The 24,256-nt window shown below is 26.8% G+C and overlaps 2 long non-coding RNA genes across 2 annotated transcripts in view; one reads left to right on the top strand and one right to left on the bottom strand.

Moving 5' to 3' along the window:
* Window positions 1-24,256, top strand: part of LOC122270570 (uncharacterized) — a 142,885-nt gene that overhangs the window by 10,025 nt on the left and 108,604 nt on the right. The window contains exon 2 of the long non-coding RNA XR_011638247.2: window positions 17,347-17,447. This is a non-coding gene — a long non-coding RNA (uncharacterized LOC122270570). The remainder of the gene's footprint in view (window positions 1-17,346; window positions 17,448-24,256) is intronic.
* Window positions 10,972-19,110, bottom strand: LOC139427078 (uncharacterized). The gene is made up of 2 exons (XR_011638251.2): window positions 18,037-19,110; window positions 10,972-11,291 (listed from the first exon to the last, which is right to left on the bottom strand). It is a non-coding gene; the product is annotated as an uncharacterized LOC139427078 (long non-coding RNA).

Genomic DNA, 24,256 nt, shown 5'->3' with positions numbered 1-24,256 from the left:
TAGGATTGTCCAAATGACATCGATACTCATAAATTTATTGTTTAAGATAAGTCAATAAAACAAGTTACCTACTGTAGAATAGAGATGGCATCTTAGTGAATGTTTAGTGCATAAACCAATAGATTTTTAAGACACAATTGTTTATACCTTTTGAGAAATGCCTCTTTAAAGACTTAGAAGAACATTTTTTTGCTTTTATTAATCCATTATCTCCTGCAAATATTATTGCAGTATTTAGTTGATGAAATTATATTATAGGAGTGTCGTTTTTTATAAAAGTTTATTTATTTCTGATAGAAATTTTTCACTCCAATGAATAGTTTAAACATGGATCGTTTACTTTCAAATAGTTCAGAACAAAAACAGCCATGAGTAGAATTGTGAAAAGCACTTACCGAAAGATTAGTTTGAACTTTTCCCGTGCTATTGGTTGTAATTCGAAATAAAAATAAGGCAAAATGAATTTAGAAACTGACCCAACATTTTACTCTATCTTAACCATTGAACTGACCATATGATCTCAATATTAAACAAATTGGGGAAAGGGGTGCAGAAAAAGGTTTCTCTTAGATCCAGGAATCAGTTTGTACTATGAGTTATGAAGTTTGCAGTAAAATATTCAGTTCGTGAACAGTACTGTGTCTGTAAAGAAAAAAACTAATTTGGTAAACTTGATTTAAAATCTCTCTCTTAAAAATGTCACAATTTACGTTATATTGAATTTTAACCAATACATTTTTTGAATAATCCATAAAATAAAACGCAATATTGTGTGAAACATTAGAATAAAAAACATAATACAACGGAAATTATCAAAAGTTTTCATTCAAATTTCTATTTTTTATTTTAAAGAAGGGTAAATTTTTATAAAAATTTTTTTTTCTTATTATTCTGAGTATATATTATCATGCAAGTATTCAGTCATTGCTAAATATTTAATATACTTAAGAGATTTCTGTTTGTACATTTATTGGCATAAATTCTAGTTTGTTATAGAAATTATAAATATACTGATGACTGATAGGCTGCAGATAAAACTATTTTTGGAATTTTCATAAATAAAAGTCACTCTATATGAATAAGGGATTGGAGGAAATGTTCTTTTTAATTTAAAATTTTAATTAAATGCTTATAAAATGTTGTTGGTTTTTATATATTATATATAACAAATGGTTTTTATAAATGAAAACATGGTTTTCATTTATAAAAACCATTTTACAGCTTTTTTTAAGGGCTCTTTTGTCGAAGCAAAAAAATTTTAGGAAAAGTTGGTAATTTTCAACTAAGAAAGTCAAATACCCCATGGTATTCATAACTAATAAATTAACTGATCATGAAAGTGGCTCAAAATTTTAATGTAAAGAAATCCACAGTTTATTTTTTTAATGACAAAAAGCTTTTGAGGTCTAATTTTGAATACTTTTAAGGGGAGTGCAAATAAGCGATTCATGACAGTCCACGGGGAGATCGATTGTTAAAACTAAGTTTATTAGCCAGAAAAATTTTTTAATAGTAAAATATTTTTTTTTTTTTTTAAAAAAAGTTTGCGTTGAGGAAAACTCTGTGTTCAGCAACAATTACAGCGAATTTAATAAATTTTAAAAAAAATTTATTTCACCAATTTTATTGAAAAACAGTGTAGTAGGACATTACTGGATCCTAAGGAATTAAATTAATTTTTATTTGAATTAACCCTTTAGTTGAAAGTATATTTTAGAGGTTTTTAAATGAAATTTGTTTTGAGGCATTGTTTTTCATCGATAACGATTTTTTTCTAATTTGGCAAAAAAACTTTTTTGAAATATTTTCTAGTTTTGTTAATTGTTTCTAATCTAGCTGGGCTTCGTGTTCAATATTTCTTTCCACAATAAATTTAAAGCAACTATAGGTAAACAAATGATATTTATTGACAACTATTCTTACATCTCTTCTTCTGGAGAGCTGGGGTTGGAACTGTTTTCATTGGTTGTGGTTTGGAGCAGTAGATAGAGCCATGGTTGGGACTCCATTCTTTTATAACAAATTGTTAATAGTACGTTAAATAGTACGTACGTTCAAATCTCCGATTCTTTAATCCCCCATTTCGATAATTTTAAAGTTATCTATTATTATAAATTGGTACTTTTATTGCTGTTTGCTTTAAAAAAAATTTTTTGTCATTTATTTCAATTTCTAAAAACATATATTGTTGCTGCATAAAAGTGATTAGTTTCTCTTTTAGAATTATAAAGTATTTTTATTCAAAATTAAAGATAAATTGGCAATAATTTCATAGACACTCATTCTAAGAAAACCAAAACAATTTATCATTTCATAATTATATTCATATTCATAAATGTCTTAGATATGTCTATAAATCAAAATACCTGATGTTATATCCAAAGGCCTCATTTATGGTAAAACTATCCGAAATCCGGAACAAAATTTCGATTTTTTTTCAATTCTTTTGATTCTTTTTGTGCCTTTGTAAATTTGAAAACATTATAAAAAGGACACGAATTTTTTTACGAACCATTTTAAGTCATTTCACAATCATAAGCCATTTTAAAATACATTTAAAAATTTTAAGCATTTGATGTTTCAAGCTGTTAACATGATTGAATATTGACATTTTTAATTTTCTTTTTTGTAAATAAAAATATCAACTACACAATGACGAGCTATAACCGGATTACAAACTAACTCTAACTTACTAAGTCAGTTATTATGTATTTTTCAGTTCTCTGATTTATTCATCAGGCCTAGTTTCCAGTACTGATCAATGTTGGTATCGTGAAAATGTCATAGCAAGTTTGGCATAGCCAATTCCGACTCTACTGCGATGCAAATCAACTAACCAGTGACTGATTGAAATACTTAGTTACTTACTGAACCACTAAATCATTATCGAGAAATCACTGAACTAATTTAACTAAATCCCTAACTTAATCATTCACTAAATTACTAACTAAAAGTCGAACAGACATAAACCATTTTAGAGGCATAGTTGTTTACTTATAAATAATCGAAACTAATCTTTGAAGGGAAATTCTAAGCACTGATTGCATAGTAATTTATGACTAAACTTTGTTGCAACTTGTGTTTCGAAGGCATTTTCAATATTTATTTAGTATGTATTTTATTAATTAAGAGTGCTTTTATAATGTAGTTTTGGAAATGAATATCGAATGCAAATTGTGCGTTTGAATCATTATTAAAAAATGGTGGAAACATATTAATTGAAATAATAAATTTCTATTAGAAAAAAGTATTTGAAATTAAAAGGAAAATATTGGAAACATATGCGCATTTCTTAGACTTTTCTTTGCAAAAATAAATTGAATTTAATGAATTATAAATAAATTTATTACTTTAAAAACTCGATCTAATTTAGTATAAAGTGTGTCAGTAAGTAACCTGTACCATAAGTGAACCTTTTCTAAAGTATTGTTGTTAAATTTTCGGAATAAATTGAAAAGACTCAAAATCGTGAAACAGAGATTCTAATTTTTTATTAGAATTCGTTTTCTTCTTAGACCTTTAGAAAGTTTGTCGTAAACGAAAAGAATCCCGGCAAAAAATCCTTGAGGAATTATAGAATCCTTCAGGAATTTTTGTTTTCTGCCAATACAATTATCGGATAACTTTTACAAAACAAGTTCCAAAAACACTTAGTAAAAATTAATTTATGGTTAAATGTTTACTTTTATGATATTTAAATTTTTAAAAATGGACCTTTTCCACACAAACAAATGCTTCATAACAAAGAATTCCAAACAAACTTATAGCTTATCATCAAAATGCACTACGTGGTTTACATAAGAAAAATCTGCATAATGGTGTCATCCATGTCATGGTAAATAAATTTAATTATAATCTAGCCTATTTATTTTTACTAGAACAGATTTCAGGCAAGCATTAGATATAAAATAGCGCGACATACATAATTATTGCCCGTTTGATTATTTCAAATTTGCCGGTAACTTTCGCCTGTGTCAGATACAGGCAAATGGGTTAAAAGTAACTTATGAAGTTGTCAAAAACATTATGATAAATTAAAATTTAAAAGTTATTTGGAAAAAAAAAACAATTCTTTTCTAAATATTATTATTCCTTAAATTTGAACTCATTTATAAAAGAGGGATATTTAAATTTAATGTAATTTAACTTAGATTATAATAATAATATGTTCATTATATAATAATTTGTTCATTAAATTTAAAATGAATCTCATTAATTAATTCTGAACTTAACCTGTTTCATCAAAGTTAATTGAAAAGAGTCTTCATGATAAAAATAACTTTATATTTATGTTTGAATTAAGTGAATATTTCTTTTTTTTTTTTTTTTGAAGTTTTTTATTCTTTCGCAATATTTTCTTCTTCTTCCTTTCTTTTTTTTGTTGCTTCAATTAAGGATTGTTTATCCATTGTAGAAAAATTTGTTTATAGCTCTCGAAGTATTCATTTTGTAAGCAAGCGCTTGACACGTAGTCAAAAGTAACAAAAAGATTAACGAATAAAAAATATAAGTGTAAAATTAGATATTGCCAGGAAAAAATCTTAACATTTATTATTTTTAAAAATATAAAAGATTCAAGAAGGACAAAAATCATTTCCAATTTGAACTGTTTTATGGTACAAGGTTATCGTCATATATTATTAAAAGTACTTCTATTTCATTGTTTTTGACAGTGTTGCATATTCAAAACAAGATTTCAAAGATTAAATAGTACAGTTACTGGAGGATATATTTATACGTGCGTGTAGGAGTAGGAGGTTTCTTAAATCCAGCTAATTGTTCATGTTGTTACAATTGACGTATCAACAAAATGTTTTTACTAAAAATTATAATTACATATTTTATAAACAAAGATGATTATTTATTTATTTATTTTATTTTATTGATTTATTCATTAATTAGTTTCTTTTTGTTGAAAAAATTGCCTTTTAAGGTAAGATGACGATGCGAAACAATCACGCTGATTGGTTAACGAAGTGAGCAGGAGATGGAGCCAAGTCAGAAAAAAATTGTTAAAGTGGTACATTGGCATATTTTCAGGAAAAAAATGTTTCACAGGTTAAATTGATTTATGAGTGGCTGAAGTAGAATCTATCAATTATATAATCAAAGAAATTAAAAATAGGTAGAAACTATGATTCGTAAAAACATTTCATAGTTTGTGTAACTGGGTTTCATGTGGGCAGCAGCGTTTTTGTATATTTACGAATTATTCTTTAGATAATTGTAAATCGTTGGCTGTAGAAATACTATTAGTTAATAAAAAACGTTTCACAGGTTAAAAAAAATGTTTCACAGGTTAAATTGATTTATGAGTGACTGAAGTAGAATCTATCAATTATATAATCAAAGAAATTAAAAATAGGTAGAAACTATAATTCGCAAAAGCATTTCATAGTTTGTGTAACTGGGTTTCCTGAGGGCAGCAGCGTTTTTGTATATTTAAGTATTATTCTTTACGTAATTATAAATCGTTGGCTGTCGAAATACTATTAGTTAATAATTTCAATACTTCACTTTTTAATTTATTAAAAGTGAGGAAAACCTGTCTTATCATTCTCCATGTCACATTACTACTTATGAGGGCCTCATTAAAATTACTGCTTTCTTCACAGAAATGTAAGAAAATTTTTATGCTAATTACAATTAATTGCAATTTGAATTTCTAATAGAGCATATGAAAATTATATCAAAATAATTACATTCTATATTTTAATATGTAGCTTACATTAAATTATTTGTGCGTGCAACATACTATGAAATTGAAGATAAAACCAGTATAAAATTCAACTCAAACCTATTCTCCGATTTAAAAAAAAATTATAATTTGGACTTATATATCCTCTAATAATTAAAATACACTTATTAGTTCTTTTGATCCATCGTATTTTGTTATCACTCAAAACAAAGAGTAAAATAAAGATTAAACCACAAATATTCTATTAATTGAAGTAGTATAAATAAAAATACATCATATCGTCTAAAAATGTACTGCGAGCTTTAGCGGATTCTATTAGAGTCAAAAAGGTTTCTATATTTAATCTGGTAATTATTGTATCTATACAATATATTTATGCAACTACATAATATTGAAAATAATTATATTTATGTAGCAAATATTACTTTTAAAATGCGTTTCATAATTAATTTTCCCATAAAAAGCATCAAATTGATCGTTATTTATTTTCTGTATTTTGCTGCAGTAGAATCTATTTCCCCTGTCCACGCATTACACACTAAAACCCGTTGATGATTGGTTAAACCTGAGAAATAGTGTATAGGGCAAAAACATTCTCCCTATTTTGTCCTTTTACTAGACCGCCAGTTAATTGTTGTTTACACAATTAACTGAATGATGTAAAAAAAAAAAAAAAAAAAAAAAAAGATTTGTATTCCGTTAACTGCTTGATGATATATATATATATATATATTATTAATACTTGATCAGCGTATGTTTCATAAATTTATATTTTTATTTTTAAATTTCTTAAACGTTTAAGATACCTAAATTAATTTAAATGTAATTTAATTTAAATTAGGATTTTGTTTAGAATACTGATCTTCAAAGTCAATTATATGTAATTTTTGCATCTATGATCAGAAATACATTTTTTTTTCTAAAAGTAAATGAGATAAACTGAACAAAATTCTCAAAACGCTTAAAAATTATTAAGAAATAATACATTAATCAATTTAATTAAGTTGACTTGTTTAAGTTGACTTGAGTCAGTTGGACTTGTTAGGACGGTCTGCTGTCATGATATGGAAGACGAAAATTTACGTGAAATATCCTCAGTGGTAGACGGATTATGGGTTAGAGTCCCCTTGCCATCAGGCTAACGGCAGGAGATTCTTGTGGTCTTCCTCTCCATGTAACGCAAATATGGTTTAGTTCCATCAAAAAGTCCTCAACGAGAGCCAATTTCTCCCAATACTTGATCTAGGAGTTCCCTTGTCTTCTGGATTGGGTTCAAAATTACTAGGCTACGTAGTTGGTTGAACATTAGTAATCGTAAACCCAAAGTTGGGCAGGCTGTTCAACGACGGCCATAGAATAAAATTTTCAATTTTGCTCAAATGTGACATAATTTTAAGTTTAATATTGAGAGAGTTATAGAAAAGGAAAACTAACTAACAAAAATATAGAAACGCATAAAATTTTGAATTCTGAATATTAACATTAATTAATGAACAAAATTATAGAATAGTTAACTAATGATTTTAATTTAGATTGGAAATAATTTAAATCACAAAAATATTTTATTATGTATGTGAGTTAAATTTATTTTAGACCAAATGAATAATAAGAGGGTGTTCTAATCCAGCTTACTTCAAAATACCAGTACCGTTCGTATAGTATACCGTTCGCAAAATAGAAAGTGAACGCTTAGAATAACCAAGAAATCCTGATATCTTAGAGGATTTCTGAAACAGTCCTAAAGATTTGAACTCACATTCTTCCTTCGTATTGGTTTTCAGTTATTTTTAGTGGTATTTTAATTTTTTAGAATCGTGCGAGATTTGAGTTACTAAAAATAATAATACAATTAATAGAATTTTAATTAAAAGGGTAAATTATTGATTACTTTACAAAGAATTTGATTGGGAAAATTTTTTTTCAGCTTATTTTTTTCACTTAAATGAATATTTTTATCTTAATATAAATAACCTTTTTATTTTTATGAACTTTTTGTTAACTCAATGAAATCTTGCTATCTTTGCAATAGAATCTCGGCAGATAAATGTTTGTGTCGCTGAAATCTTGCAGTCAAAATTTAGACTACTTTCCGACTAGTTAGAGCACTCAAAACAGTACTAAAGCTTCCTGCCTGATGTCAATGCAAGATTCAATCATTTTTTGTCCAGCGGAACCTACTACCTTATTATTATCAAATATAGTTTTTCGTCAATTAAAACTTTCTGACCACTTTAAGACTGACTAGAGCACGCAAGTTTAAACTGAAGCTCTATGCTGAATTACAATAAAATTTGAAATCATTTCACGACCTGTACCAATAGAATTTATCACGCCAAAGGAAGCTTGCCGCCTGTCAAATTTCTGGCCACTTTCTGATTAACTGGAGTGCTCACGTTATGAGAGCTCATCTACGCTTCACGACGATGCAATTTTCAATCCTTTCCAAAACAATCAGAAACAATCACCATATTATCACTTAGTTAATTGATTGCTGGTAAAAAGTTCGTCCACTTTACGTAAAATTAGAGTGTTTAAACCTCATCTAGAGATCCGAGCATGATGGCAAATTTTATAATGATTATTTCCAAGTAACTTTGTCACAATCAGAATTTGTAGTCCTGTTATTACTTCGAGAAATTTATAGTCAATTAAAATTTCAACTACTGTCCGATTAGCTAGAGGGCTTTTATTTTAAATTGTACTAGAATGTACTCCGTACTAGAATGACATCTCAAGTTTTTGTCGTTTCCTGATCATTGCACGCAAATTTTAGACTTATCAAAAGGCTTGACTACTTTCCAACAAATGTTTATAAATGAACTATTGGATGGAAATGCGTGTTTTAATTATTTCATTAAGCATAATTCAGATCGTTAAGTAAAATTTGTCATCAATATCAATTTTATCCATTTTCCGACTAGTTAGAGTGCTTAATTTCAACAGGAGACAATAAGCAATTATTTACTAAATAGTTAAATTTATTAAGGGATTTTTTTACACTTTATCTACCTGGCACAAAACTAAAGAATCGAAAGTAAAGTAAATGCTTTGAAGTTTCTCAATAAAACTTTTATTTCATTATAACTAGTCATTATATCTAGTTTTACCAACTTGTATACACTTATTGAATCCTTTGCATTTGTACTTATTGAGAATATTGATTAAGTAACTATGTCATTAAGTCCAGAAAATAAAATTTAAGTATAGAGAAAATGCAATATTAACAACATTTTATTTATTTATTTATTTGTATAAAAATAATGGAAAATAAAAAAAAATAATGCACTTTGAAGGAAAATCAAAAAGCAGCATTCAATAAAATACAGAGTGTTATGATTTTTCACTATAAAATATAGTAACAGCATTTTATTTTTTAATTAACAATAATGCAAAATAAAAAAATAACACACTATGAAATAAATTCTAAGAACAGCACTCAATTAAATTCAAAATGATTTAATAGATCTTTACTTCGTTGAATACTTACTTACTAAATCTAGATATTTATTTTCAGAAAACACTCTAAGTAACGCAGAGCAATCAATTTTCTAATCAATAATGCGTGGGTAACTTATAAAAATAGACATATTTCCTTCTAAACATAAAAATACACAGAAATACAAGTAATCAGTAAGTATAAAAACCCAACTAACATTTCTGTGAAAAGATACATTTAAGCCAGTAAAAGTTAATGTTTCAGTAATAAAAGAAAATCTTAATTTAAAAACACGCATTGATAACTAAAAACCATTAACAAAAACAATGATAAATTGCCATAATTAATTATAATTGGAAAATGAATAGCAGCCATTTTCGAATTCTCCCTATTGGTATGGTATCGATATTAAGTTACTTTAGGGTTCGTTTTCTTTTTCTAGCTAAGAAACAAGAAACTGCGCTTAAGTACATCAAATTAATGAATATTACGCTCTCGAAATATAAAAATATAACTTATTTTTAGTCTCTTTTCGAAGTATTCGGCTAGATATAATTTCGTAGATTAATTTCTCTTTACCGAAAGTATTTCTAGAAAATAAGTTTGATAAAAAGAAATAATTTCTTCTTCTTAAGAAATTCAACATTGATTCGGCATATAATAATATGAATAACTTGATAAAAGTGACAAGTAAATTTTTAAAATCTTATTATTTCATAAAATAAATGATTTTTAAACATTATGATTGTGTATGAACAGTTAAGCTTAATTTTAAAAGGAAAGAACCTGAAATTGTAAATTCTCCAGATACCTTGTTGATGTCTACGAAAAGAATTTATTTCGGTAAATTTTAACTCTCGACCAATCAGAAAATGTGACTTTAGTAACTCTAATCTAATCTAACAATCGGATTTTCACATAATTAATCTTAATAGTTCGAGGACTTAAATATGTTAATTAATTAATATTGACGATATTTTAGGTTATGAAATCAGACACAAAAGACTACTTTTTTAGAACAAACACATTTTATTCGACAGATTTGGTATTCTGACTCTTGAAATAGGGAGGGGGGAGCCGCAATAGGGAAAACATAGTCCCAAATTTATAGAGAAAAGCGATTAAAAGTTTGGACCCCTTAATGTTAATTTAAATTTTTTTCTTATATCTCAATATATTGAGAAACTGATAAGAAAATCAAAAAGTTTTTGCGTACAACTATTAAATTCATTTATCCGAATACAATTCCATATAAAATAATAATTAATATAGTTTATTTTATCTAATGAAGGAAATTTTAATTGTAAGGTTAATATGTTATTTATAGCTACATTGTTAAGTATGTTATTTTCAATGACAAAATGCAAAATTGAATTGAAATTGGTGGAATAGTTCTCGAGAAATTAAGTTTTAAATGAACGCCTTTTGAAATTTGTTAACTCAGAAACTATTCGATCTATTTTGCTCATTCATATTTCATATTTTGTAACTTAAAATTACACAGTTATAATGGTGTAAACATTTTTATGCATTACAACAAAAAAATAATGAGATTACTTTTAAAAAAAGTAATTTATAATTGAAGCCGTCAATGTTAAAAGGGGGTATGTAACAAATCTGCACTTTCGAGAAAAACGAAAAAAGCTGTGTCAGTTGCGGAAAGATTGTTTTAACTGCTTTAAAATTGTTGGATTTAAGCAGTCTAGAAAATTACTCGGTACTTGATATCAAGAAATAGGTATAGCTGTTGGAACTGTGCATTTTTAAAATTCAGCCCCATTTAACATTGGCAACAAAAAGAAAAAATAGAAAGAAAGGAAAAAGTAATGAAGTATCCTTTTATGTTAAGAGCAATAATTTTATTCCCCAAACAAATATTTTGACACATTATAAGAGTTGATAACAAATCATAAATACATATTAAGAATGTACAGAAATTGTTCATCCAGTCTCATTCACTGAGAATTCGTGTAACTGAGTCTTTGGCCATCTCTTCAATATTGCATAGAAGTTTTAACCAACAGCATAGTTCGAAAGGGTTCTCAGGTCATCCAATTTTTTTCTGTTAATGGGTACACGTCTAGCTGGATAAGCTTCAAGAGGACGCTATACCATGAGAGAAACTTTTCGTCACAAATTTTTCTTTCACTTCCATCACTAATTTAAAATTTTTAAAAAAAAATAATAAATAGTGATTTCAGGCAAACCTGTTCAATTGATGAAAAAAAAATTTATGCAAACAAGTTACTAAAATGAAATTTTCTATAGCGCAATCCTAAGTTATCTTCTCATAATTTATTTTCATTTTGATATTTCTTTTCTGTCTTCGTGGCTAACTCTAGGTTTTTTCTATATTTTGAATTTTAAATTAGTTATGAAGATGAATGAGTGTCCGCTGGGAACTGAGGACCATCCCAAAGAGAATGCGTGGGATATTAAACTGTAACCTAATAATTATTATTGTAATCGATTATTATAATCAATTCTCGATTATTTGATTCTCCATGATATACTGTTCAAGACATTGTAGAAATGGGCTACACATACCCCTTTTCAAAAATGAACAAAAACTACTGGGCGATGTTGCTCGAGATGTAGCCGATAGTTTTAATTCTGAACATTGCGTTTACCAGTAGAAATTCCAAAACTAACAAAAAGCTTATTTTCGTAAAAATATTACATACTCCCTTCTAACATTGACCGCTTCAATTATAAAATTTGTTTTTAATGAAATTATTTTTAGATTAACGAATTTAATAATTGTATACAAAAATCTTTTGATTCGCTTAAAAATCTCTCGCGATTTAGCGAAATGCGCACAAATTGAAATTAACATTAAAAGGTCCAAACACTGAACTGCCCTCCAATTTTAACTAGTGCGACCATATTTTCCTGATTGCGGCTACCTAACATCCATATTTTGAGAGTCAAAATTCCAAATCAGAGGAAATAATCCATGTTTATTCAGAGAAAGTACGTTTTTGTGTCTGATTTCGTAATTTATTATATCCTTAAAATATTATCTGCATTGATTTGTACATTGAATTGTACATTTAAGATTGAACCCATTAAGATTTGTAAGTCAAAATCCAATTATTTAATAAAAAGTCACTCCGGGTGTTCATTGTTTTATTGCACACACCCTTTCACGGAAAATATTGAATCAATTTTCAAAAACTTTCTATTTTTTCCTTTCATGAAATGGAGCGCAATTTTATATTTAAAAAATATTGAATTTATCAGCCGTAGTTATTTTTTTTTCTTTATTTTTATAATTAACTTTTTAATTGTATTCCTTTGACAAAAAAGTTCGAATTCTACATTATTTTTAAAGTTAAAATAAGCACCAAAGCAATATTTTGGAATAAAATTAATACCAGATTAGTATAAACTGAAAAAAAGGTTGCTCAAAGTCAGCTAATTCAGCAAGCGGATAATTTCTCAATATTTTACTAACTTTTTAAATAATTTTATTAGCTTTCTAAATTCCTATGTTTTCTTTAAATTAAAAGCATAGGAAACAGATAAAAAAAATGGTTGTAATATTGAATAGTGGAGTGCACTGTTAAAATGAAAATTAATTATTAGTTTTATTTAAATATATAAAACAACATTATTATATTGACGCATTAGCTTAATATATTAAAACATTTCTAATCGTTTAAAATCATACATGAAAAATTATGAAACTTCTCAAAATAATATTAGATTATTTATGTACATCAAAGTTCCCGAAGACAATAAAAAGTACTAGTTAAATGGATAAGTTATTTTAGCAATGAATTAATTTAAAAACTGGTCTCTAACAATGCAATTGGTTGGAAACAGTTGTTTCTCAAATTTAACCGATTTAATTTTTTCTTTTCAAGTTACAAAATCGGACACAAAAACGTACTTTGTCTAAATAAGCATGCTTTTCTTTCGATGTGTTCAGATTTCTGAAAATCGAATTATGGAAAATAACGGCAATGTTATGTTTACTTTACTTTGGGCGTATTTCAACATATATCGAGAACTTTTAGAGAAAATTTAAAATTTTTGCAAGCAATTATAAAATTCGTTTATCCACAGATAATTCCATGTAAAAGATCAAATTTTGTAAATATTTATTGGTTTTTATTATTTTATTTAATAATAGTCGAAAAGATTTTGAATTTTTTTACATCATTTTCAATAATTCAATTTTAAAAGGCAAAATACAAAATTTGAGAGAAATCGGTCGAATAGTTCCTGAGAAACCAAATTTTTAGAAATACGACTTTATCAAACTTACTTCCTCAAGAACTATTTGACCAATTCCTCTCAATAACAAATAAGGAGAACAACAACAATGATTATGTATGCATTAGAAGTTAAGATAAAAATGTCAATTTGATTAAAAGTTGTCATTATCAAGACCACAATTATATAAATGTTTTATTTTGACCAAAAGTTAGGTAAATTAATTTATCAGTATATGATAAGCAACATATAATCAATGCCACAAATAGGCATCTTATTGGCCAAAAAGAAAATTAATTCTAATACGAAAAGACAAAATTGTTTTAGTGCAGGATATTTCTTTAAAAAAAATAGAGAAGAACAGTTAAAAAAATTTATAATTTACAAAACTAAATCTTAAAAGTCTACTTTCAGGGGCATTTTTTAGACATAATCAAAACTAATAAACTAACATTTCATTCCAAAAATTCAAAAACTTTTTTCTTATTTTAGAATAATCTTTTTCTGTAAAGAAATTCTTATTATATTTTCGTAATTAGAGAACTGAATAACTCCCTTTATGTCCCCAAACTTAATTTAACTTATTTGATAAGCCTTTAAGCAGTCTGAAAAATAAATACGAAGAAAAATTAAACAAATATATATATATATATATATATATATATATATATATATATATATATATATATATATATATATATATATATATATATATATATATATAGTTTGTCTATAGTGAGAACTCCCTTAGCCACTCGTCTGGATCCATGGCGGTGACTATAGTTACGAGGTTCAATTAAGTCAAGTAGGGTCACTGTTTAGGACAAGTTTAGGCTCAGGTCGGCGAGAGAAGCGGAATATTTCTCTCTGATCTGTTGTGTTAGCCCTAGAGTGAAGAGAAATGAGCATTCGCGTCTGAACTTGTTTAGAGTGTTCGATACCTTTTTTAAAAGTTTCTAATTTGAAAAAGTTTTTCAAAAATAATTTTTTTAGTAAGCTCCTTTTTCTATTTTTCAACCATTAACTTTTTCTCTTTAACTTTCTTTTCTATAATATGAACTGTCTTCTATCTTGAGCAAAACTTTTTATACATTTTAAAATAATAAATATAAGTTAATAAGTTTAAGCATTTTCACTTTTACCGGATCAATATTTTCTTCTTCTTTGTATTTAAAAAATAGCAACCGATTGGGTACAGAGCATAATTCTAAGTCAAGAAAGAAGTATTCGTGCGAATCTTAAAAAAGCTCTTGAATCAGATTAAATAAGTCTCCTACTGGCAGCTGAGTCAGTCAATCTGGTAAACTTCTTTTATTATCTACCATTGAAACTCCCCTCCCTGAAATGCGCTCTTCCTGTTTCCATGCTGCAGATGACCTTAGACTTTGTAGCGAGAGGAGTTCTTACTATAGACAAACTATAACCTTCTTTATATTATCTTCAGTCAAATATTGTACTTATTTAAGGTAGACACTATTTAATTTTTGATAACTGAGAAATACAAAATTGGATGACACCTGAGCATACGGTTTAATAATAATTCTATTTTTGTTCAACAAAAAAGCCCATCATAAAGACAAATGAACAGCGAGTAATATAACACAAAATATCTCATTGAAACTCAAAAAAAGTAATTACAAGTTTTTGTGAGAAGTAATTTTGTTGATTTCAATAATTAGTAAACAAAAGGTGCATTCTTTTAACGGGATTTCCAAAAACAACAGAAAGAATTTCTTTTTAGGAAGATAACTGGTAGTTACTGACACATCTTTGCTTCATAAATATTAGGGTTTAAAGCAAACAGAGAAATGATGCTCGTTTTTCATTTCTGCATACTAGAAATAAATAAAATGATTTTTATTTATTTATTTTTAATTTGTGCAATATTGCTCACCTAACCGTCGGAAAGTTGTCGCAAAAAATGTTGCAAAAATTGTTCAAAATTTTGTAGCAAGGAAGGATAGTAATTTTAGCTTTTTAGAACATAAAATTTTTTTACAGTTAATATTTGCATTTTGGAGAACTTTCGTAATAGCGAACTTCTTATATTATGTTGTACTTGTTACATCGAGCTTTTACTGTATTATTGAGGAGTCATGATAGAGCTCTGTAACGGATCAGGAATAATAGAAAAAAGAGCTAAAAAATCAGAACAACTACGACCCCTGAGCATTTTTTAGAACATTAGCTCTTAAAATTATCATATAAAGAATATTTGAACAATGCTCTAAATCTAGTTTCAATACTGCCTTAAATGTCTTTTCTTTTCTTCTTTGAAGATAGAAAACCCATGGGGGATAAAACATGTTTCTTTTTACGAAACAGTAAAAACTCTATGATAAATATATTTTTTATAGATAGTTAAAACCATGGGAAAAACAAATTTTTCCTCAAACGGTAAAAACCATGGTAAAAACATAACATGGCAAATACCGTGGCAACCCTACTCATACTCCATGAAAGGAAAAAAAAAAAGAATTTTTGAAGCTCTTTCAATTTTGAACTTATCTACATAGTTTTTAATTTAAAATACTAGGATCACGCTCAATTAACACTTGACTGTCTCACACGTTTACAGTGAAATCTCATTCAGGCCACGAGTACTGTTATACTTAGCATATTCTACTAAGTACTCCCATCGATATTTTAATAATGCGAGTCTCTGGTGCTCTTAGAATAATATTTCTCTTCGTTTGTTTCCATGGTATCATGTCTGTTTATTTGTGTCTGTTGCTTCGCATCTGTTTCTCATCTCGCCACTTTACACGATCAGTTTGAATCTTTGCCGAGAAAAGAGGAGTATAACTTAAAATTCTTACCCTAATTAGATGAAATTTCGAAAAGAAAAATGGAAAACTTATTTCTTAGCGAGTCAAATAGCACTGAACAAGAAAGCTTTTACGAAGCTCGCAATAATTTTCTTAATATATCATTCTTGCATTACTTTTATAACAATTCAATAGTTTTGCTACTTCCTGGGAAATATCATTTCAAATACATACGAATATCCTTCGCTAGTAGTCAAATAAGCATCACTGGGGACGCTGCCCGATCAGAAACTTTGCTGTTACCCGAATATGGGTGACGCGGCAGTCAACGTGTTAAAAGAAAAAAGAAACTTTATTTTAACTTAGATATTATCAAAAGTTTCACAATTTCAGAGAGTAATTCTCAGAAAGGACATAAAAAAGCAATATAAGCCTGAAAGTGGGTAAAAAATTGAAAACCAAAAGTGGAATGATTTCAGAACCTCTTAATAAATAAGAAAAAATTGATAAGCACTTTTTAAGAAATTTTTGAAGCTATTAAATGCAAATTTATGAGCTTTTTTAAGTTTTTAAAAATCATTACTAACCCTGCATAATTTGTTAATTGATTGTACAATTTCCGTACATAACCTTATATTCGATCAAAAAAACATCAAGGTAGCAAGAAACTAGGGCATTTCTTATCTTTCAATATTTAGAATGTCTCAGAGTAAATCTGGGATTTAAATAGGCAATGCCTTATCTTTACAACATTTTTCTCATAAATTTTTATGAATGTCACAATTCATCAAATAATCTTTCTTTGTAAAACATTTCCACCTGGGGCAAAAGGAAAGGTACTTCCGACATTAGATTTTAAACAAAATATTTCAGCTATTTTATTTTTAGATGGAAATTGTAGCATTGATCTGAAACCCGTGACTTACTTTGTTAAAAAAATGCAACATTTCAATAAAATAATTAGAGTTAGTATTAAGTGCCATATCAAGATTTTTCGCAGAATTAAATAAATATACCCTTGAAAAATACCTCTTTTATAAACTCATGTAAGAAATCCCAAATTATTATACAGTTTGAGAAGAAATAACTTAGTTTAAAACAACAACAAAATTTCACAGCTAATTTTTTGCGTTCATTATTGATCAAGAACTTTTTCAAACATGTGTATGAAAGTCGGCAGCACTCTGAGCTAGAAACAATGACATATTTTCTTAATTTTTTAGAGATTCAGAATTGAACATCATGGAGGCAAGAGTTTATTCTAAACATCATAAGGCATCACTAAAGAAATGTTGGTGTAAGAAATGGGAGAAAGTATCAGAAGGTAGGTGGTGAAATTTTAGGCATTTTTATAGCATTAAAATCAAAGTGTATTTCAGTTATTTTCTATGACGTATAAATGCATGACATTGTATTTTCTAAAAAAGTTATTAAAAGCATTTTAATCTATAAATCATTAAAAAGGTCACTTCATGAGCTTCAACTAAAAACCACGGTATTCACTTTTTTTTTATTCATGATTAAGTTTAGACGCTTAAAAACAGTTTTTATTTTAGTCGCATTAGAAATGTTCTTTATGGCAATCTCTTACATTTCTAATTTTTCTTCCGCCGCTTTTTTTTAAAAAAAAGTTCAACAAACTCCTGAATTTTAGCACATATTTTCTTTTCATCATTTAAATTAATTTAAGGAGGCCCAAAAAAGATGATTTCTCGTGTGTTTTTCCTAATATCCTTGTTTTAAACGTAGAAAATATGTATATTTTTTTAAAAATTACTATTGACAATTTTAAAAGAGCCTTTTAGTTCAGATAAAAACATATAGTCAATTTTTGGAAATGACGCTTTTTTACAATGCTGATATATTATGAAATGACCCCTTTTAAAAGAAAGTAGATACTTACTAATACTGACCTGCTATGAGAAGTCATCAAAACACTGTTATGGAATCGATGATTCAACGCTCTTCATGTTGCTTGACACTATCACAATTTTTGTAGAATTATAGACACACAAAAATGTGACAGTGCCAAATAACAGAAGAGGAGTTCGTTGGATATTTGAACAACTTCTTTGACTATCTTTCCACGAAGAAGCCGCCTCTTGTTATCTTTAGCACCAAAGAATCCACGATTTGATATCCATCTGTGAATTCTTACAGTGCCAAGGATAAAAGAAACACAATTTGCTGTTGGCCCTCTGGAACTACACAAATTCCTAAAAGAAAAATTACACTTTCTTATAACATTGCAAAAGAAAAATAAATAAATCAATAAAAGTGTCTATAAAAGAGTCCATAACACAAAAATAAGGAAAACAAATGAACAATTTAAAGAAAACGTTCAAATTGGCTTATTGTACTTAATTAAAAAATTTTTATCAGATTCTTTGTAGACGAAACTAAGAAATAAAACTTATTGAATATAAAATAGATTTAAAGAATTTTAAACATGCTGCCAAAACAAAATGGAAAATAAATCCAGTATAATTTATAATTCAATAAAAGTTTTATGAAAACTATTGCTATAAAATATTCCAGACATAGAAAATTTAAGGAATCAATAAAAGGAAATAAAGTAAAAACTAAATTACTATATCTGCATTGACTAACTAAATGGATATAATTATTTTATATATCTTGAATAGATCTATTTATTTTTGATAGTTAAGTTAAAAAATTTCGTGATGGCAGAATAAATAGATAAATAAAACGAATTTCTATCGATATTTTCTTTTAAAATTTTATTGTCGATTCGAAAGTCATTTCTTTATTTTGCGGTATTACTTTTTATATTCTTGAGCAACTAATAAGATAAGCAAAAAATCGATTTTGATAAATATTTTCTTGAAAGAACACTTAAGTATTTCTATAAAGTGTGCAACAGCCAGGAAAGTGTTTGATGAAACCATAAAATCCATGATAGGCTGTTTGTCTTCTTCTAGAGCAAATTAATAGCTGAAAAATTTAGTGCAATGAATTATGAATTAAAAATTAAAAATTTTCTATAAAAATAATAATTTATAATTTTATTTAAAAAATTTCTAAAAAAGTTAATATAAACTTTATTGAGTAATTACTAGTAATAAATAAAATTAATTAAATCTATAAAGAAATATTAGTTATACAAACATCATTTTAAAAAGTCTGAAAATAAATTTCATTAAACATATATAACATCTCTTGTTGTGAGAAAAATAAATTAAGTATGTAAAGAACAATAAAACAACGAAAAGAAAAAAAAACACTTAAAAAAATCTAAGATTCACTTATAAGTGCTTTATCAGACATAGCATTTACCTGTTGTAGACAAAATGGATCAAAGGTATAGAGAAATATTAGACATAAAAATAAATTTAAAAAAAGCTTCAAAGCTGTAAAATAAATATGATTTAGATTAGATATCTTTTGTTGCAATAATAACATTGAGTATGTTATAGAAAATTAAAAAGCACACTTAAAATATTATTTTCCAGAGATAAGTTACTTGTTGCAAGAAAGTTAATACATTAAGTGATATTAGTTATAAAAAAATTAATTTAAAAAAAAAGTATTAAAAAGTTCTAAAATAAAGTTTATTAGATATAAAATTATGTTGTTGGGGAAAGAATAAATTGAAGGTGTTATGTAAAATAATAATGATGATAAACAGTTTTAAAAAGTTCTATCAAGGAATATTACCGAAACGTCACTCACTAATTAGACCGAACTTTTTTTACTGCTGTTTTTTTATGTTTACATTCCATACAAAATTTATTTGTCTGTTTCAAAGTAATAATTTAGTTATAAATTCTTAAAATTTCCGATTTTTACTTTGATGCAGATGAATAGCAATGTTGGCAATAAAAGGTTTACTTTAATTTAAGATTTTCCTTCTTAATACGAAATTTAAATATTTGCGTTTTAAAAAGCTGAAATTTAAGGACTAAAATTTAGACTAACTATTAGTGACAAAATAAACTACTATGCCAAGAAGATAAATTTTTCTCCGAAAATTAAAAGCCCAAAACAAATTTCTCTCTTCTTGTAGAGAGAATAAATTAAAGAAGATATATAAACTAAAAAAATATAACATTAAAAAAATGTATTAATCAAAAATAAAAAGCAAGCAGAAACAATAAAAATTCCAAAAATATACTTTATCAGATATGGGATTTACAGGTTCTATAGAAGGAATAATATATTAATTTCATGAATATAATTAAGGAGAAAAACTATAAAAACGTGACGAAAGACTTCAAAATAATAATCTAAAATGCAATTTAATGAATTATTCGAGAAATCTAAGATGATATTCGCAACTTAATTAGTTTTAAAAGAATTCAAAGACGTCCTTTTTACTCACGTTATGATTAAAAACATATTAGTGCTCATTTCAGGTCAGTTTCCGGGCAAAATGGTTTCACCCACATATCGTATAAGGTATCGAAATATGCAATAAAATTTTCAGACTAGAAATTCCCTTAAATATCTACTTTACATGAAAGATATATATATATATATATATATATATATATATATATATATATATATATATATATATATATATATATATATATATATATATATATATATATATATATATATATATATATATATATATATATATATATATATATATATATATATATATATATATATATATATATATATATATATATATATATATATATATATATATATATATATATATATATATATATATATATATATATAAATTAAATTAGTTAGTTGGGACATCTGCAAAAACATCTGAAACTAATTGACGGTAAAGAATGCCGTGGTTCTTAATTTGTTCAGTCAAAGATCCTTCTGTAGAATATTTTAAATATAAAGATATTAATGAAAGTAATAACCAATAAAATACCTTTTATTTTATAACAGAAATTAATTTGTTTTTAGTGTAGAAGCTAAAAAAGAAATGCTATAAAATATATTAGGAAAAAATAATTTTTGCGAATTTAATTGCTGTGAATTTAATTAGTGTGTGTCTATACTAGTGTGTAAGTACTGTTTTGTGTGTTAATACTGTAGTGAGTTAATACTACTTTTATAAATTCTAATTTTTTTCAATATTTTGCAGTTAAAAATTTATATATATACTTAAGAAAAGAAAGTTACCATTTCTTTTTAATTGGTCTTTTACTTTAAATAATTTCATATATGCAACTGAAATAGGAAACTAATCATAATTGATTCGATGTAAATATAAAAAATTCTAAATCAAAACTGGTTAATAAAATCAAAAACAAAAGTTTTCAATCAAAACTAGTCTTCTTCCACTGGTTTCACTGACCTACCGTATTTACAATAATCAATAACGTCACTACGCAATTTAAGAAAGTCTTTAAACAGCTAATATATTCATGAGCACGAAAAAATAGGAAGCATCATCAATACTACTTCTAAACAAATTTCCGCGACATTAAACAAGAATTCTCTTCATTCATAATCTTAAATCAATTTTCAGAACTAACTTATATGATAATGAGCAAAATCTACAACCAAACCGGTTTTTTGAAACCTGACGGTACTTGAATATCAAAGAAAAGTTAGTGGCAAATTTAAAGCTATTGTCCAGAAAAGGTAATGCTGTCACGTCTTCCTGTCATTGTTTCAAACATGGATTTGAAAGAGTATTGTACAAATGTATTTCAACCAAAAACCATAAAGCTATTGTCTTAAAGAAACAAAGAGTTGAGATGTACTGCGTAAAAAATAAGCTTCTTTTCACCTTCTTTGAACTATTAAGAGGACGCTATATTACGGGATAAAACATCGTCTTCCATATGTATAGAAGAAGTGAGATCCTAGAGTAAAAAATAAGCTTCTTTTCACCTTCTTTAAACTATTAAGAGGACGCTATATTACGGGATAAAACATCGTCTTCCATATGTATAGAAGAAGTGAGATCCTAGAAGGAAAAAAAAGCTTCTTTTCACCTTCTTTGAACTATTAAGAGGACGCTATAATACGGGATAAAACATCGTCTTCCATATGTATAGAAGAAGTGAGATCCTAGAGTAAGTTTCTAATACTGAAGGAGAAAAAAACTATCAAATTGAAAACAAATTATGAGAGGATCACTTAGGATTATGCAATGGGAAAGTTCAGGAATTTGTTTGCATTTTTTTTTCAGCAATAGAAACTTTCTGGCTTACTCTAGGTTTGCCTTAACTCACTTTAAACTTTCCGTCCTCTTAAGAAAAAGTATGTAAAAGGTCTCAATCGGCACTCATAAGCAAGTTCAGCTCAGTGTTGCTGTTTCAAATACAGGCCATGATTCAAAATATGAAGGTAAAATTTTGGGATGAAGGGTAAAAATAATAACTCTATAAACATTAATTCTGTAAATAATTATATATTTCAAAAAAAATAATGGTTCTATAAACTATATTAAGAAAATATTTGAAAAATAAAAATCATACGTTTTGTTAAAACCATTCGACTTTTAAAAATATTACATATGATACATAGTACTGTGTTGTTGTGGTCGGCCATTAAGGCAGAGGGGGGTGCGATTGTTCCTGTTTTCCAATGGCGCCATCTATGGCCAAGAATTCGGCTTCTGCAACACCTATACAAAGCACTCGTTTACAGGCTGGACCCATTCATACATCCATTCATTTAACCACAGATCGTAATTTTGACCTGAACCAGAGATCAATCGATCTCCAATTAAGTATGCCCAGAGGCATTGGGGCATGGAGGACTTTATGACCCGACAGATTTGACGTGCACCAGTCACCATTTATGTCTTCGGCTGGCTGGAATCGAACTTTCGTTCTCATAAATGTGAGTCCAGCGCCTTGCCAACCAGGCTATACCGGCCCATGCACAGTACTAAAGCTAAAAAACAAAAGTTATCAGTTTAGTTTTAGTTATATTTATTAAATCTGGAAAAAAAAATTTTTCAAAACTTTAATTTTTGTAAAAAACTATTAAACGTTTTAAAGCTTTAAATATGATAAATAGAATTGAAATTGAAGAACCTACATTTATTTGAAACCGAGCAGGAAAAGGCTGATAATTTTAGTTGTGGTTAAAAGCGTTTGATTTTTTAAAACATGAATTGTGATAGATAGCGTTAAAATTTGTACAAAAGATATTAGTTATGTATTAGTCACATTTATTTAAAACCAACGTTTAAAATTCTAAATACACTTAAATAAATATGATTCTTTTGAACATTAAAATATGAAGTATAATGTTGAAATTTAAGTTTCGTTTTAGTTACATTTGTTGAAAATTAAAAAAGAGAAAACATAATTAAAGATATAATTATTTTAAACATAGAGATATAATTAATTTAAAGCCATTTGACGCTTCAAAATATAAAATTATGAACCAAATTATACGCTTAATAGAAAAAAAATTTATACAATTTGCGATTATCGTCTACCCTTATAAAAACATATTTCTGTAATCGACAAATCATCATTTATAAAAAAATAAGTTTCTTAAGCGAAAAGATCAATATCCTTAAAAATTAGCATTATTTTACCCAACAATCACTAAAATATTATTTTATTTATTTATTTATTTTCGCAAATTATAGAGCAACGTGCATTTACTGTAGATAAATTATGTACGAAAATTAAATGTATATATTATTTGACTTATTAGAAATTAGACCTCATTTTTCCAATAAGATCATTTTATGATTAATTTCAATCTAACAATTTATAAGTAGAAAATATTTATATAATGAATATAATTTAAAATATAAAGACACATAACCAAAAAAATTCATTGAATTATTTTTATTCCATTTCGAATATTTATTAGAGATTACATTGAAAAGAACTTTTCAAAAATTTAATTTAAGAATGAAAAAAGTTTTTATTCAAAATAAAACAAAAATAAATATAAAAAAACTGGACTTAGTTTAAGGCAATATTTAAAACATTATAAACTCTCTTCGATAGAAAGTTATATTTACATGGCATTAATTAAATGACATAAAAATCAAAAGTTTTCAAAATATTTTCTCACCTAATACTTCGATAAAAACCGGTGTCATGAATGAATGGAAATTTTGTGCCATCAACAGATTCGATGATAGTTAGAGACACGACAAGTCATTCTATTTCCTGGAACTCGTGTTTATTCTTGTAGGTTTCCTTGGCAACATCA

This window comes from Parasteatoda tepidariorum, chromosome 11, assembly GCF_982258835.1.
Source record: "Parasteatoda tepidariorum strain Cologne lab strain chromosome 11, Ptep-v5.0, whole genome shotgun sequence".
Lineage (NCBI taxonomy): Eukaryota > Metazoa > Arthropoda > Arachnida > Araneae > Theridiidae > Parasteatoda > Parasteatoda tepidariorum.
Note: the sequence above shows the minus strand (reverse complement) of the source record. Positions and strands in the feature narration are given on the sequence as shown.